We start from the raw sequence: 14,126 nt of genomic DNA, 5'->3' as shown, positions 1-14,126 counted from the left end.
TCTGATGAAGACACCTGTGGTACCTATCCTTCCTGGCTACAAGCACACCGTCAAAGGATGGAAACTGTCTACTGGCTGGTGGAACAGCAGATCCAGGACCAGGTCCACACTGATCCACTTCCAGTACAAGAAGACCTACTGAGTGTGGGTCAACTAGTCCTAGTTCGTATAAAGAAACCGCAAGGAAAACTCCGGCCCAAGTGGGAGACCGAAGTCTATCGAATAATTGGACACCCGTACCCTGATGGCCCCGTCTATCAAGTACAAGGCGAAGACAGCGGCAGCCTCCGCACCCTGCACCGTAACATGTTGCGCCCCTGCCGTTCTCAGCCTGACTCCCCTCCTGTGATACCTAGAGAGATGGATATCACTAATACTGTGGGAGACACCGACACCGGGGATGTAGAGGTAGAAGACATCCCTACCCCTGCTCGCCTGACTGACACGTCTGATACCCTTACCTCCTCGACTGACTTACCGACTGGGGCGGAGAGTGGAGTGACTGATCGGGGAGAGACACTAGCACCCGTTAGGCGGACAGCGAGGACCACCGCAGGAGTGCCCCCGGGACAGTCCTACAGAGACCAATATGTGTGGCCCTCTTCACAGCCGGGTCCTACAACCTCCACAGCCATCGCCGCCCTGGAGACAGTCGTTGACAGGGACTGCCAACCTTCAAGTGGGGGGGCGTGTAATGAGCTGGCCGGCTCTGACTGTTCTGTTATCATTGACATAGAAGAATCTGTGACAGACACTGCCCCCGTGTGGCCAGAAGTTATACCTACGCCGAATGTGATTACAGAGAAACAAACTGTATTGGCTAAGCTCCCCCCTGTTATGTCATGTGACCAGGAAGGAGGGAGAGAGAAAGAAGAGCCCGGGAAATCAGTCTGTGCAGAGAGAAGTCTGTGTATGCTGGTGCCCTCCTGTGAATGCGATATAACAGATTGTCTGGATGATCCCTCTCCCTTGAAAGCTGACTTCCAGATCCTGAACCCACGAACTGTAAGCGGGTCCTCTGTTGAGAGGCCGAATATTCACTCAGCGGTGACATCTCCACAGATCCTGAACCCACGAACTGTAAGCGGGTCCTCTGTTGAGAGGCCGAATATTCCACCCCTACCTGCCGTACCCCAAGGACTACAGTCTGGACCTGAGAGACGGAGCTTTGTTTAATCCCTGCAGAGACAGACAGGCCTGCGACGTGGGAAGATAATCTTCTGGAGCAAAGAGACTGGTAACGTGTGGATAGGGACAGTGAGGGAAAGTTTGTTATTACACGTTATTACTTTGAATAGGCATATTTTGCATTGTTTATTACTGTGTTCCGCTGTGTTAAGGAAAAATGTATAACAGTAAAGATATGTTTGTTAAAATGGAATCTGGGTGTGGAAGTTTTGCTGAGCCAGATCATGGATATACATGGGCGAACTTGCCCTCGGTCACTTCATCCTCAAGGCTGGCTGGAGGAGCAGGTGGCTGGCATCATCGGAGGGAGTGCGGTGTCAACGGCTCCATCTTCATCTCCGGTATAGTGTTCTCGACGGACTAGGCCCACTGTGCGTTTGTTCCCGGATTCGGCTCCCTCTGCCCCCCGCAGGTGCTGAAGCCCCTCCAGGGACCCTCCGGGTCGGGTGCCAGTATGTTACGTGGCCAGCAGGCTTCGGCCTGGGAGGAATCCTACTGATAGGCCGGGTCCGTCGGCGGCTGCTAGGCCTTCGCCTCGCGGTAATATGGGGGCGGAGCTTCTCCTGCTTCAAGGGATCTGGACGGAGTGGCTGATTCTTCCCTGGGGTGTGCAGATGATGGGGGCCGGTGCGCTGCAGGGGCATCTCAGCAGGCACAGCAGAATATGGGCATTCAGCATCCTGCCCCCATTTTCCTTACGTAAAAGTTTATAAAGCGGCTGCTGCAGATCCTCGCTCTGGAGAGACAGGTAAAAATGAAGGAACGTGGATTAAAATCTGCCGGTTGCCCAATGACGAGCAGGAGACAAGATCCGAAGAAATGCGCTTTATTTGTCAATGCGTTGTGAAATGACACACTTGTTCATGTGGTTTGTCCTGATGAAGGAGCGGGTCACTTCTGAACGCACTGACAAATAAACCACATTTCTACGGATCTTGTCTCCTTCTCATCATTGGGCCAAATGAGACAAATGACAATTACTCAGAGGAGCAGCAGAAACTCAGAGAAAACTGTGATTTCATCAAACTGAAAGCAAGCAGCCCAGTAAGTGATACATCGCTGGAATCAGGGACTCTGCCTCTACATTATGCTGCTCTCAGATGGGCAGCAAAAACCTGGTCATAGATTCCCTTTAAGGGGGGTTACAACTTTTTTCAATTTATAAAAATGTTTCCTGTGTAAGCTTAGACTATGTTCCCATGAAGAACTTTTGCTTTTTTCTGCAGTCAAGACCTGTTCTCTTGGCAGTAAAGACGCCGAGTACAGAGAACGTACCCTGCAGCGTTTTGACATATTTTTCAGCGTTTTCTGTGCCAATTACGTGTACACAAGATTGCTCCCTCTAGTGGCAGCTTTCAGGATCTGAATTAATGCCCATACAAAGGCTTCAGTCCCTAATACAATATAGGAAAAAATTATTAACATTTGTATTTCTTAAAAAAAAAAAAAAAATTGATTTGTGCAGATCTCTTGTGTGTCCCTTCTGATTCTTTTTTTTGTTCTTACCTGAGGTGAATGATCGCTCGTGCAGCTCGCTTATACTATTCTGCCTCTTGTCGCTGGTGCGCTTCTCCTGGCTCGGTACCAGGGGAGGGCGGAATCGGAGGCAACTGATGTTAGCGCCAGTGATGGATTCTGTCGTCCACCAGTCGTCAAAGCAGAGGGAAAAAAGACAAATATCAAGAACTTGTGTGTTTTCCTCCCATCCATCTCACTCCATAGTTTATGTGGGCCATGCGAGTGACGAGGGGCTTGTAGAAGAGTCTCCACTTTCCCAGGTAGAAAGGCCTCAACCACTAAAAGAACAATGCTGCTGTGCTCAGGGCGGCCATGTCCTTGGGTGCTGCCTTCCGGCCAATTATTATCATGCCCTTCTAATTACCCCTTTAATGACCAGAGAATTTTTCGGTCTTCCCTCATTTTTTCCAACCCCTTCTTCCCAGATCCATAACGTCTTTCTTTTTCCGCCGGCATAGATATATGAGGGCTTGTAATTCACAACTTGTAGTTTCTATTAACACCATTCATTATGACATATAATATAGTGAGAATCAGGAAAACAAAAGACCAGGTTGGATGAAATGGTGAAAAATTGTTTTACCGCATTCATTGTGAGGTAAAAATGACCTGAAAACAATTTTTACATTTCAGAATTTTTACCAGTGAAAAAGCACGAGGCTCAAATTTTTATGTTTTTCTAATATTTTTTTTAAACATATTTTAAAAACGCTCTGCATTATTTCTTGTCCCCTTAGGGGACTCTAATCTATGATCAATTGACCGCTTGCACTATATGCAGCAGATATCCGAGGACTCACATTCAGCGGGAATGAATGGCGGTGCAGAGATCACCGGGTCACACATCGCAGCCAATCAGAGGTCGGCAGGTGATGTCGGCCAGAAAGTAACTGGCGACGCATTGCTGTAATGTTACAAGCTGCCCATCACTTGCTGCAGTCAGTCACCGGCTTCCGGATGGATATAGGAGAGGTCCCCGCAAGTCGGGGGAGGGTGGAAAGGTGAGAAAAATCATTTATTATTTTATACTTGTTGGAGAAGAGCCACGAGAACATTATTAATGGAAGGAGTCCAGAATAGAGGACATTATACCACTATGGGGGTCATGTATTACTGGAAGGGGCCCAGGATGGTATACATTATACCAGTATGAGGGCCATGTATCACTGGAAGGGCAAAGCAAAGTCCAGCTCACCATGGTTGACATCTCTGGATACTCGGAGCACGGAACCGCTGTGTCAGGGCGTAGAAGGATCAAGGAAGAAGGAAACATCCAGCTCAACGAGATAGTGAAAAAACATGTCGTTCCTTTATTCACTTCAATAATACAGGTCCTTCTCGAAAAATTAGCATATAGTGTTAAATTTCATTATTTACCATAATGTAATGATTACAATTAAACTTTCATATATTATAGATTCATTATCCACCAACTGAAATTTGTCAGGTCTTTTATTGTTTTAATACTGATGATTTTGGCCTACAACTCCTGATAACCCAAAAAACCTGTCTCAATAAATTAGCATATTTCACCCGTCCAATCAAATAAAAGTGTTTTTTAATAACAAACAAAAAAACCATCAAATAATAATGTTCAGTTATGCACTCAATACTTGGTCGGGAATCCTTTGGCAGAAATGACTGCTTCAATGCGGCGTGGCATGGAGGCAATCAGCCTGTGACACTGCTGAGATGTTATGGAGGCCCAGGATGCTTCAATAGCGGCCTTAAGCTCATCCAGAGTGTTGGGTCTTGCGTCTCTCAACTTTCTCTTCACAATATCCCACAGATTCTCTATGGGGTTCAGGTCAGGAGAGTTGGCTGGCCAATTCAGCACAGTAATACCATGGTCAGTAAACCATTTACCAGTGGTTTTGGCACTGTGAGCAGGTGCCAGGTCGTGCTGAAAAATGAAATCTTCATCTCCATAAAGCATTTCAGCCGATGGAAGCATGAAGTGCTCCAAAATCTCCTGATAGCTAGCTGCATTGACCCTGCCCTTGATGAAACACAGTGGACCAACACCAGCAGCTGACATGGCACCCCACACCATCACTGACTGTGGGTACTTGACACTGGACTTCAGGCATTTTGGCATTTCCTTCTCCCCAGTCTTCCTCCAGACTCTGGCACCTTGATTTCCGAATGACATGCAAAATTTGCTTTCATCAGAAAAAAGTACTTGGGACCACTTAGCAACAGTCCAGTGCTGCTTCTCTGTAGCCCAGGTCAGGCGCTTCTGCCGCTGTTTATGGTTCAAAAGTGGCTTTACCTGGGGAATGCGGCACCTGTAGCCCATTTCCTGCACACGCCTTTCCACACCAGACTCAGTCCACTGCTTCCTCAGGTTCCCCAAGGTCTGGAATCGGTCCTTCTCCACAATCTTCCTCAGGGTCCGGTCACCTCTTCTCGTTGTACAGCGTTTTCTGCCACATTGTTTCCTTCCAACAGACTTACCATTGAGGTGCCTTGATACAGCACTCTGGGAACAGCCTATTTGTTGAGAAATTTCTTTCTGGGTCTTACCCTCTTGTTTGAGGGTGTCAATGATGGCCTTCTTGACATCTGTCAGGTCGCTAGTCTTACCCATGATGGGGGTTTTGAGTAATGACCCAGGCAGGGAGTTTTTAAAAGCCTCAGGTATCTTTTGCATGTGTTTAGAGTTAATTAGTTGATTCAGAAGATTAGGGTAATAGATCATTTAGAGAACCTTTTCTTGATATGCTAATTTATTGAGACAGGTTTTTTGGGTTATCAGGAGTTGTAGGCCAAAATCATCAGTATTAAAACAATAAAAGACCTGACAAATTTCAGTTGGTGGATAATGAATCTATAATATATGAAAGTTTAATTGTAATCATTACATTATGGTAAATAATGAAATTTAACACTATATGCTAATTTTTTGAGAAGGACCTGTATATGTGGAGGATAAAAACATCAGCAACAACAGGAATAAAAACAGTATCCACGCGTTTCTGGTGACAGAGCACCCTTAGTCGTGCTCTGTCACCAGAAACGCGTTGATACTGTTTTTCTGAAGTGAATAAAGGAACGACACGTTTTTTCACTATCTCGTTGAGCTGGATGTTTCCTTCTTCCTTGATCACTGGAAGGGGCCCAGGATGGGGGGGACATTATACCAGGATGTGGGACATATATTACTGGAAGGGGCCCAGGATGGGGGGACATTATACCAGTATGGGGGACATGTATTACTGGAAGGGGCCCAGGATGGGGGGGGGCATTATACCAGTATGGAGGACATGTATTACTGGAAGGGGCCCAGGACGGGGGGGACATTATACCAGGATGTGGGACATATATTACTGGAAGGGGCCCAGGATGGGGGGACATTATACCAGTATGGGGGACATGTATTACTGGAAGGGGCCCAGGATGGGGGGGGGCATTATACCAGTATGGAGGACATATATTCCTGGAAGGGGCCCAGGATGGGGGGGAGACATTATACCAGTATGGAGGACATATATTACTGGAAGGGGCCCAGGATGGGGGGGGGACATTATACCAGTATGGAGGACATGTATTTCTGGAAGTGGCCCAGGATGGGGGGGACATTATACCAGGATGTGGGACATATATTACTGGAAGGGGCCCATGATGGGGGGGGGGACATTATACCAGTATGGAGGACATGTATTACTGGAAGTGGCCCAGGATGGAGGGGATATTATACCAGGATGTGGGACATAAATTACTGGAAGGGGCCCAGGATGGGGGGGGGGACATTATACCAGTATGGAGGACATGTATTACTGGAAGGGGCCCAGGATAGGGGGGGACATTATACCAGGATGTGGGACATATATTACTGGAAGGGGCCCAGGATGGGGGGGGGACATTATACCAGTATGGAGGACATGTGTTACTGGAAGGGACCCGGGATGGGGGGGGGGGCATTATACCAGTATGGAGGACATGTATTACTGGAAGGTGCCCAGGATTGGGGGGGACATTATACCAGTATGGAGGACATGTATTACAGGAAGGTGCCCATGATGGGGGGGGGGGCATTATACCAGTATGGAGGACATGTATTACTGGAAAGTGCCCAGGATGGGGGGGGGACATATATTGCTGGAAGGGGCCCAGGATGGGGGGGACATTATACCAGTATGGGGGACATGTATTACTGGAAGGGGCCCAGGATGAGGGGACATTATACCAGGATGTGGGACATGTATTACTGGAAGGGGCCCAGGATGAGGGGACATTATACCAGGATGTGGGACATATATTGCTGGAAGGTGCCCAGGATGGGGGGGACATTATACCAGTATGGGGGACATGTATTACTGGAAGGGGCCCAGGATGGGGGGAACATTATACCAGGATGTGGGACATATATTACTGGAAGGGGCCCAGGATGGGTGGGACATTATACCAGTATGGAGGACATGTATTACTGGAAGGGGCCCAGGATGGGGGGGACATTATACCAGGATGTGGGACATATATTGCTGGAAGGGGCCCAGGATGGTATACATTATACCAGTATGGGGGACATATATTACTGGAAGGGGCCCAGGATGGGGGGGGACATTATACCAGTATGGAGGACATGTATTACTGGAAGGGGCCCAGGATGGGGGGGACATTATACCAGTATGGAGGACATGTATTACTGGAAGGGGCCCAGGATGGGGGGGACATTATACCAGTATGGAGGACATGTATTACTGGAAGGGGCCCAGGATGGGGGGGACATTATACCAGGATGTGGGACATATATTACTGGAAGGAGCCCAGGATGGGGGGGGACATTATACCAGTATGGAGGACATGTATTACTGGAAGGGGCCCAGGATGGGGGGACATTATACCAGTATGGAGGACATGTATTACTGGAAGGGACCCGGGATGGGGGGGGGGGTCTTTATACCAGTATGGAGGACATGTATTACTGGAAGATGCCCAGGATTGGGGGGGACATTATACCAGTATGGAGGACATGTATTACTGGAAGGTGCCCATGATGGGGAGGGGACATTATACCAGTATGGAGGACATGTATTACTGGAAGGTGCCCAGGATGGGGGGGACATATATTACTGGAAGGGGCCCAGGATGGGGGGGGACATTATACCAGTATGGAGGACATGTATTACTGGAAGGGGCCCAGGATGGGGGGGACATTATACCAGGATGTGGGACATATATTGCTGGAAGGGGCCCAGGATGGTATACATTACACCAGTATGGGGGACATATATTACTGGAAGGGGCCCAGGATGGGGGGGGACATTATACCAGTATGGAGGACATGTATTACTGGAAGGGGCCCAGGATGGGGGGACATTATACCAGTATGGGGGACATGTATTACTGGAAGGTGCCCAGGATGGGGGGGACATTATACCAGTATGGGGGACATGTATTACTGGAAGGGGCCCAGGATGGGGGGAACATTATACCAGGATGTGGGACATATATTACTGGAAGGGGCCCAGGATGGGGGGGGGGGACATTATACCAGTATGGAGGACATGTATTACTGGAAGGGCCCCAGGATGGGGGGGACATTATACCAGGATGTGGGACATATATTGCTGGAAGGGGCCCAGGATGGTATACATTATACCAGTATGGGGGACATATATTACTGGAAGGGGCCCAGGATGGGGGGGGGGACATTATACCAGTATGGAGGACATATATTGCTGGAAGGGGCCCGGGATGGGGGGGACATTATACCAGGATGCGGGACATATATTGCTGGAAGGGGCCCAGGATGGAGGGGGACATTATACCAGTATGGGGGACATATATTACTGGAACGGGCCCAGGATGGGGGGGACATTATACTAGTATGGGGGACATATTACTGGAAGGAGCCCAGGATCGGAGACATTATACCAGTATGGGGGACATATTACTGGAAGGGGTCCAGGATGGGGGGACATATATTACTGGAAGGGGCCCAGGATGGGAGACATTATACCAAAAAAAAGGACCAGAATGGAGTACATTATACCAGGAAAGTCCCCTCGGTAGTTACCATGGTGTCACCGTGTGATGTCATCACTCACCATGGATTACACAGGTCTGCCCAAAAAATTTTTTCAAGAACTGTTTTGGTTATTCCACATAATCTTTATGTTTTTAAGTGCGCTGAATCCGAAAATGACCTCCGTTTTGTCATAGGACATCACGTTTTCTGACAATTTAAGTAACTATGTAAAGCGCCATGGAATAAATGGCGCTATAACAATAAATAATAATATTAATAACTATGTTAAATAAGACAATACCTCAAAATAAATGAAAATAGACTCATAAAATTAATTTTTTATTACAAGTGTTTCATGAAAATCATTTTTTAACTGCAATGAGCTCACTAACACACACTAAAATCGATTCTTCTTCCCTGTGAGGCTTCTCTTGGTACATTTACGCTTGTGAAGAGCATCTGCAATGTCTCTCTGAAGCGTCCAACAGTAGTCTGCCATCATTGTAATGCTCCATCTTCCCTGGTATCTTCTTTCCATCTCTTTAATGTCCTGGTGGGATCGTTCACCTTGCTCTTCACTCACAGCTCCCAAATTTTCAGGAAAGTTGTCAAGGTGGGAATGGAGGAAATGCACTTTCAAACTCATCAGGCAACCTAAAGCTTCAAATGCTTTCAGCATTCGTCTGACGATTTTTTGTAGTCAGGGTCTTTGTTATTGCCTAAAAATTTCTCTACGACCTCTGTAAATGCAAACCACCCTTCTTTTTGAGGATGCGTCATGGTATTGATAAACTCTTGATCAGCTATAAGCCTTCTAATGTCTGGTCCGACGAACACACCTTCCTTCAATTTTGCCTCCGAGAGGCCTGGAAACTTGGTGACCAAGTATTTGAAGCATTCTCCATCTTTTGGAAGTGATTTTACGAATTGCTTCATCAATCCCAATTTTATGTGGAGAGGTGGTAGAAGAACTTTATGGGGAGGAACCAAAGTTTCTTGGAGGACATTTTTTTTTCACCAAGTGTGAGCACCCTCGGCAGTTATATTTTTTTGGCATTGTATATCTTCAATGCATTGATGTGAATTAATTAATAGTAATTTTGACTTTCAAAACCCTAAGATAAAAAAACCCGAAAAATATACTAAATTTGAAGAGAATTTTGCATTTTGTGGCAAATCCTGACGTCCAGGATTTTTTTCAATATTTTTTTTTTTTTTCAGCACACCAAAATACATGGAAATTAGATGAAAATAATCAAACAGCTTTTTAGTCGCAGACCTGTGTATTGATTACAGTAACAACAGTAACCGTCGGAAGTGACAAAAACCTGCAACCAATCCCGTATCCGGGAAATGGTGATTTAAGGGATAGTGCAGGATTAGAAAAACATAACTGTTTTCTTCCAATCACAGCGCCAGACCTGTCCACGGCTTGTGTGTGGCATTGTAAATCTGCTTCACAGCAGTGAATAGAGCTGAACTGTAATACCGGACACAGCCAACAGACAGGTGTGGCGCTGTTTTTTGAAGAAACAAAGCAGAATTTTTCAAATCTTGTACAACCCTCTTAGATTCTTTACCTTAAGCCGAAACCTTATATCGAAGATATCAATGTAATTATCCAAATATCAAGCAAACATTCACATCACAGAGGAGGAGGAGGACAGGAGCTCTAGTGCCACCCATTGGAGGTGGCAATGCTAAAAGTCAATATCGACCCTTTAATGCGCCGTGGCACATGACGCAGGATAGGAAGCCAAACCAGAAGCTCCATTTACAGACAAGTGTTTTGGGCTTTTTGCTTCCTATCAGTGCAAACCTACAGCCAATAGGGGGCACTAGAGCTCCTGTCCTCTTCATCTAAATGGGCAACTAGCATCTTATAATTCCCAGAGCAGCATTGGCCTATAAGTCTCCTTACACCAACTGGGCCCATCCACAAGGAACAACTTGACCTCCTGCACTCTCTAAACATTAAGTAACTGGTAGAAAATAGAGATTTATGGCAATTATGAGATATTCTTAATTATGAGTAATCTCTACATTGCTCTGCATGTATGGATGGTGGATACAAAGACAGAAGGCCGGTTGCATAAATTACACATTTTGCTCATTAGTGAAATAAAAGTTCAGATATTATTAGAGAATGAGGGAAATGAGGAGCAGAAGTCACAGACAGGAGGGATAGGACAGGACATAAATCAGCAGATAATATGAGGATCCTCACCCTCCACTAGCTGGAGCCCTCTGAGGATTCCGCTCCCCAGTTGCCGAGTTACCGTCACAACATTCCGTGACCTCATAACCGACAATCACCTGCAGCCAGTGCCCTATACATGGAATGGGCTTCTATCCTCTTATGGACACAGCTGACTTTGGCCTTAAAGGGGTTCTCCGAGACACGGAATAAAATAAATAATACACATTAAAAAATAGAACATTTTTCTAAATACCTTTATTTACCCAAAAGGTATGCTTTATCTAGTGATCTCGGTCAGAATGCTGAAAAAAATTGTCATGCTGCCGTATTCAGACTGTTTCAAATCTGCAAGGAAAAAAATAAGCAAAGGGTTCACGAGATCTCAGAAAAGTCATTCACTTTGCTGCGACAGTAAAATTCTCAGCTATTCACGGCATAAATGTGTCGTGTGCACCTTCCCTTACACTGTAACAAATAGCGTGTATGTAATAGTGTGTGTATGTAGTGCCTCAGCAAAATCGCACCCTGTGAGCTACTTATACAGCTGCTATATAGTGGCTTGCCAAAGTATTCACCCCCTGGCTTTGTACCTATTTTCTCATAGTACAACTGGTGTTTACATATTTTTGTGTGTGAGGCATCAGCACTAAATAGTCTAAGTTGGTGAAGTGAGAGAAATATAGACCTAAATTATATTTATGGGATCAAATAATCTAAAATTGTCATGTACATATGTATTCACCCCTTCTGTGATGAAGCCCCTAAAAATTCATAGATTATATAAATTCAAACAATTATAATGTTCTTTTACATAGAAACATAATAGCTATTCAATCTCATTTTTGGATCTAGATCTTCAGGGAAATGCAGGGCAAATAATTGAGAGCAAAACTTATCACAAGCCACTGAAAGGAAACACTATATCGCCTGCTCACAGTAGCCACACAATAAATCTATCCCAGTAGGGGAACATATTAGACTAAAAAGAAATTGCTCTAAAGTTAAAGATATGAACACAGAATTTGATAGTCTGCATGAAAAATTAAAAAAAACACAAGTGTCCGGATTGGTCGCTCAGAAGAGCCAGAAACATAGCCCTCACTAAAAATAGGGATGATTTAATGGAGCCCAAATATAATCCAGTGAGAAAAGCAAAAAAATAAAAAACCCTTTTGTTTGCTTACGGTACAGCCCCCAATTCAATGATATTAAAAATGTTATTTAGAAATGTTTACCAATATTATATGAAGATGAGACTCTAGCTAAAATTCTTGATTTGGGAGGAAATGTAGTAGCTAGGAGAGCTCCCACTATTGAAAACATAGTTTCACCGGGATTATTTTCATGGAAACCACTTGTGCAAAATTGACTGACTCTCAAGGGCTTCTTTAAATGTGGAGCAAATAACTGTAAAACTTGCAAATATTCCCAAAAAACAGAAACATTTAATAATCACAAGGAGTCACAGATTTATAATATTAATCAATTTATTAACTGTAACTCAACAAATGTGATATATAAAATAGAATGCACTATTTGTCACTTAGTACCGTATATACTGGATGCACCACGAAAAAAGTAAAAGCTCGTATTTCAGAACACATCAGAGATCTAAATAATAATAATGATGTTATTCGGAATATATCTATGGCTGCCAAACATTTCATTGTGCATCACAATAGGAATACTTCATCTTTAAGTCTCAGGCGTAGAGCACCTTAAAAACGTGAAGCGAGGTGGGGATAGAAAAAGACGTCTGTTAACACCAGAGGGTTCTGGATTTACAACTTGGGAACAAGACATCCCACTGGTCTCAACAAGAGGAATGAAATGATGATTCATCACTGATGATGTTTTTAAGATAAATGTTACGTATTGTGTTTGCCTATTTTTTATCCTGTTACTTCCGCAGCATATTGGTACAATGCATCAATTATCGAACAATTGATCTGTCAGGACCTTGATGTGCTCGATCACATGAGGTCTGAAATTTATTTGATTGGCTTGTATCACGTATAAAATGTCCATGCTGTGACTTGTAGTTTAGCTTTGACAAAGATCCACTGTAGGATCGAAAATCGTCTCTGGACTGTCGTTGCCTGCTGTGCACAGTCACATCCATTGGGGATTCTGCCTATTACCATGTTTTAATCCCTGAAGAACAAAGACTTTATTTTAGGATCTGGAACGTCTACCCTTGTATTCATGTTTTTTCACTGTAGAAAATGCTCTGTCTACGTTTTATGAAGTTAAATGCCAATTATTGTTCTGTGGAAGGAACACATTTAGTCTGGAAAGAGATTGTTGTTCAGCGGCATTACTGACAGAAACCCTGAAATCAATATCTTCTTATCACAAATATAACGGTTTCCTACCTGGAGGGGGCACTTCAGTGGGTTTGCTGCTACCTTTTTTACATACATAACCCAGTTTTTTTCTTGCACATCTTGCTTTCCCACTTTGTGTATTTTCCAGGATTTAGTGCGTCAGGTTCTTCTGATGGATTTCCTAACATAGAAGATAAATCTGGACTAATTGTCTAACCTTTGTTGTAAGTCTTGATTTCCCTTGTAGATACAATTATAGTAGATAGGAGGGATTCATATAAAAAAAAATATTTATATTACGTAGCAAAGCAAGGAAGGGCCGGGTTAAGTCCTAGCACTGCTGGATTTGACTAGATGCACCTACCTAGCTTTTTATTAGAACGAGGGCCTGTGTTCACTAGGTGCGTCCGTCTGCTGGATGAAGCAGAGTTGTGTGTGCTGGAGCTGGGGAGTGACCAGCCAAGATGTGAGCTGTAGCTCAGAAACGAGCTGGGATCTCTCTCTCTATCTGAATGGAAACAGCAATGGGTCAGTTAGAAAAGCTGAGCAGTCTGTGTGTTAAAGCTGTAGAATAATGAGTGAAAGCTGCAGCCTGATCAGAGTGAACTGTGAGTTGAGTCCTGTTTTGTGCTGGAAGCTGCTGGAGCTCGGGCTGCAGGGAATACCAAGAATGGTGGGATTGCTCCAGGAGAAAGAACTGTTACCTGTTCAGGTGATCCTGCACTGACATATATGTGCCTGATGAATGAACTGTTTATTTCCTGTGATAACTTTGTGCACAGAAGACACTGTATTTAGTTTTGAATCCCTTTGAAGTTTTGCCATAAAACTGCATTGCCTGTGTGAACGCTACCTAATGTGTGAGTGAATCCCTTATACATATAAACAGTACAGACCAAAAGTTTGGACACACCTTCTC

General features: G+C 44.7%; 1 long non-coding RNA gene across 1 annotated transcript; it reads right to left on the bottom strand.

Annotated features, from left to right (window-relative positions):
- Positions 1-1,981: 1,981 nt before the first annotated feature.
- LOC143775937 (uncharacterized) lies at positions 1,982-13,313 on the bottom strand. Its single transcript, XR_013215734.1, has 4 exons — positions 13,256-13,313; positions 10,908-11,225; positions 3,507-3,656; positions 1,982-2,823 (listed from the first exon to the last, which is right to left on the bottom strand). It is a non-coding gene; the product is annotated as an uncharacterized LOC143775937 (long non-coding RNA).
- Positions 13,314-14,126: the final 813 nt, after the last annotated feature.

Source organism: Ranitomeya variabilis, chromosome 5 (genome assembly GCF_051348905.1).
Source record: "Ranitomeya variabilis isolate aRanVar5 chromosome 5, aRanVar5.hap1, whole genome shotgun sequence".
Classification (NCBI taxonomy): domain Eukaryota; kingdom Metazoa; phylum Chordata; class Amphibia; order Anura; family Dendrobatidae; genus Ranitomeya; species Ranitomeya variabilis.
The sequence above is the reverse complement of the archived record's forward strand: the minus strand, read 5'-3'. Positions and strand labels throughout refer to the sequence as shown.